Raw genomic sequence first — 3651 nt, 5'->3', positions numbered from 1 at the left:
ACTTGTGGTAGGCAGATCAAATCAGGGGTCTGTTGCAATTGATGGCTCATACCAGGTGATGGCAGTATCCGAGGACAGAAAAAGATTTATTCAAGAGATATTATAAAGTTGAAGTCAGTAGACTATGCTAAATTGGATATGGTTGGTATGAGAAATAATGAAAAATCAATGGCAACATCTAGATTGTGAGTCTCAGGGACTTGGAGGGTGATGGTACCTTTGACAGCAGTAAGGTTGGATGGGGGAATAGCTTAAGGGGAAAGATAATGAGTTTGGCAGGAGCCAGAAATGGTCCTGGACAGGCTGCGTGGGGCTCCACTGCGGAGACTGACAGAGACTAAAGAAATCTGAGATGCTTAGAGCCAGTAGGCCACAGTACGGATTTGTTGTTTCTGCATTCCCCCTGGGGCAGACAGCACGAGTGGTGTTTAACCTGTCACCAGCGACCCAAATGAACAAACTTTCTCAGCACTGCAAGCATTTCTAGCCAAGCCAGGCTCAGCCCCAGAACAGTATAGCCTCCTTTGTGCAGAGAGCTGGCTGCTCATGTCTACCCTGTGGGTTCCCAAGTGAGGATGATCCCTTCTCAGATCTCCTATGCAGTCTTCCAAGATGCCTAGTACATCCCTGGACAGGGCTGTTCCACATATGTTGTCCCGACCCAGCAGGATCCAGTGCAACCAGTAGCCCCCAGCTTTTATCTTGGAGCAAGCCCCACTGAATTTGGGACCTACACCATTGCCTACTATTCAGCCCACAGGGTACAATAGTTTCCACCTGGTATGGCCCCTGCTCCAATCATAATGAACCAGCCACCCCAGATTGCTCACAAGAGGGAACAGAAGACAATTTGGATCTGAGATCCCCACCAGAGAGAGGGAAGGAGATCATAGAGAAGATCATGTTTGGGGCTTGGCACTCCTCCACCCCCAGTCCTCCCCAGACAGGAGGAGGTCTGGAGTCTCAGGCTAATGGGAAGATTCCCCAGGTAGCTGTCACTGTCCACCCAGATAACCAGCCTCAGGGAGTGACCTTGGAGAGCCAGCCAGGGGGTGGTCCAGAGCACAGCCCCTCTGAACCTCCATCTCCTTCCCTGGCCCCATCCCCGCCACCTCCAGTTTTACAGCTGGGGCCTAAGCTGGACCCAGGGGCTCTTGGGCCTCTTCATTACCAAGGACATGATGACAGCCACAGTGGTCAGGCAGATTGACTGTCAAGGAGCCTTCCCCCACCCCCCATGAAACCCCAGAGCAGTCCTGCACTCGCTGTTCAGCAGTCCTGTGCCTCCCCCAAACCCTCCCCAGAGTCAAAAGTGACTAGTCAGGCCTTCATCAGCCCCTGAACCTGCCACTGCCTAGGCTCTCAGCTTCCAACAGCCTCTGGACAGCTAGCTTTCTCCAGAGGCCAACTGTGGGGCCCACGTGAAAAGTCAGAGTCCCAGCCTGAGGTGGGCCAGACTGAAGTGGTTCCTGTGCCCGCACACCCCTCAACCACCTGACCTAACCTGTCCCTTGGAATTCACAGTTGTGGCCCCTACGGCCCAGCCTGTGGAACTGCCCAACAGGGCCCCTCTCCCCCTGCCGTGCTGAGCCTGAGGACATGACTGAGGAGGTGGTGGTGGTGGTGGCCGGGGCAGTGGCACCAGCACCTACCTTCCTATCTCCCTACCTCCCTACCTCCCTGCCGCCTTCCTGGGCCACCTGCTACACCTGCCCAGGAGGAAGAGCTAGAGAATAAAGAGGAGAACTGGGGGAAGGGGAGACTGAAGGGGAGAAGGGAAGAGAGGAATTGTTTCTCCCTGAAACCCCTCCACCCTAGTCCCACTTCCCCAGAGCCCCGATGTGATAGCTATCCAAGTGGTGGCAATATCTGTGCCAAAGAAGAGACAGAGAATCAAGGAACTGAACAAGAAAGAGATCATGGGCAATCTGCTGGATGCCTTCAAGGAGGAGAATGAGGGAGTGCTGGAGTTGGAAAGTCAGTCCCCTGTGAGCGGTGAGCCAACCCTCGAGACTGAGGGGGGCCCACTGAGGCTGATGAGACATGGGAAGAAAAGGAAGACAAGATGGATGATGCTGAGAACATCCGACCTGGGAACCAGAATTAACAGTATAAGTCAGATCAGTGGAAGCATTTAAATCTTGAGAAGAAGAAGCACTATGACTGGGAGTTCCTACTTGGGTTCCAGTTCATTTTTGCCAGTATGCAAAAGCAGCAGGGCCTGCCTCACATCAGTGATGTGGTGCTGGACAAGGCAAACAAGACACCCCTGCAGCTGCTAGATCTCACCCAGATAACCATCATGAACTCTGGCCCTGACTTCACTCCATTTTTTGCCTGTGCAGGGTTGGTGGGGCCCAGGCAGTGATCTACCTTGGGGACCTGGCAGGCATTGGCCCAGCAGGCCTTTGAATGGAGCCAAGGAAGATCATTGCCACAGCATTGCTCAGTGAGGATGTACAGCTTAATAAAGCCAAGAAAACTTGGAAGCCCAGTAGAAAATGTGGCCTGGGAGAGGAAGATGCCAATGGAAGGAAAACACAAGACCTGTTCTGAAGGGTGCAATCAGTTCTGAACAAGCTGATACCCCAGATGTTTCAACAGCTGATGAAGCAGGTAAAGCAGCTGGCTATCCACAGGGAGGAGCACCTCAAAGGATTCATCGCCTAATCTTCAAGAAGTCCATCTCAGAGACCAACTCCTGTTGGTCTATACCAACATGTGCCACTGCCTCATGGGATTGAATGTGCCCACACTGACAAGCCCATGGTTACAGTAAGTTTCCAGAGACTTCTGCTAAATGAAAAGGATGAGGCAGAAAAGGGTAAACTATAGCACATGAAGAGGCACAAAGACCACTTACAGTAGAAAGAAGGGAGGGTAATGAACATTGTTTGAACCTTATTCTTATCATATTTGGCTCAAAGACAGAATAACATAGGTTTAGAAATACAGCTTACCTTATAGGAAGAAGGAGGGGAAAGGGGAAATAAAAGGGAAGGGGTGGATAGGAGGAAGAGAAGAAATAGTAAGGGAAAAGGGAAAGAAATGCAAATCAAAACAACTCTGAGGTACTACATCACACCCATCAGATTGGCAAATGTGACAAAACAGAAAAAATAATAAATGTTGGAGAAGATGTGGGAAAATTGGAACACCAAAGTATTGTTCGTGGAGTCATGAACTGACCCAACCATTCTGGAGTGCAATTTGGAATTGTGCCCAAAGGGCTACAGAACTCTGCATACCCTTTGACCCAGCAATACTGCTTCTAGGTCTGTATCTCAAACTGATCATTAAAAAGGGGGAAAGGACCACCATGTACAAAAATATTTATAGCAGCTCTTTTTGGGGTGGCAAAGAACTGGAAATTGAGGGGATACCCATCAACTGGGGAATGGCTAAACAAGTTGTGGTATATGAATATAATGGAATACTCTTGTGCTAAAAGAAATGATGAGCAGGCAGACTTCAGAAAAACCTGGAAAGACTTAAGGAACTGATGATGAGTGAAGTGAACAGAACCAGGAGAACATTGTCCACAATAATAACCACATTTTTCAAGAACTAACTTTCATAGACTTACCTCTTCTTAGCAAAGCAAGGATCTAAAACAACTAAAAAACTTATGATAGAAAATACTGTCCACAT

At 49.5% G+C, this 3651-nt stretch overlaps 1 pseudogene; it reads left to right on the top strand.

Moving 5' to 3' along the window:
• Nucleotides 1-400: 400 nt before the first annotated feature.
• LOC118850906 lies at nt 401-2835 on the top strand (annotated as a pseudogene).
• The last annotated feature ends 816 nt before the right edge of the window (nt 2836-3651 follow it).

This window comes from Trichosurus vulpecula, chromosome 5, assembly GCF_011100635.1.
Source record: "Trichosurus vulpecula isolate mTriVul1 chromosome 5, mTriVul1.pri, whole genome shotgun sequence".
Taxonomy (NCBI): domain Eukaryota; kingdom Metazoa; phylum Chordata; class Mammalia; order Diprotodontia; family Phalangeridae; genus Trichosurus; species Trichosurus vulpecula.
Note: the sequence above shows the minus strand (reverse complement) of the source record. Positions and strands in the feature narration are given on the sequence as shown.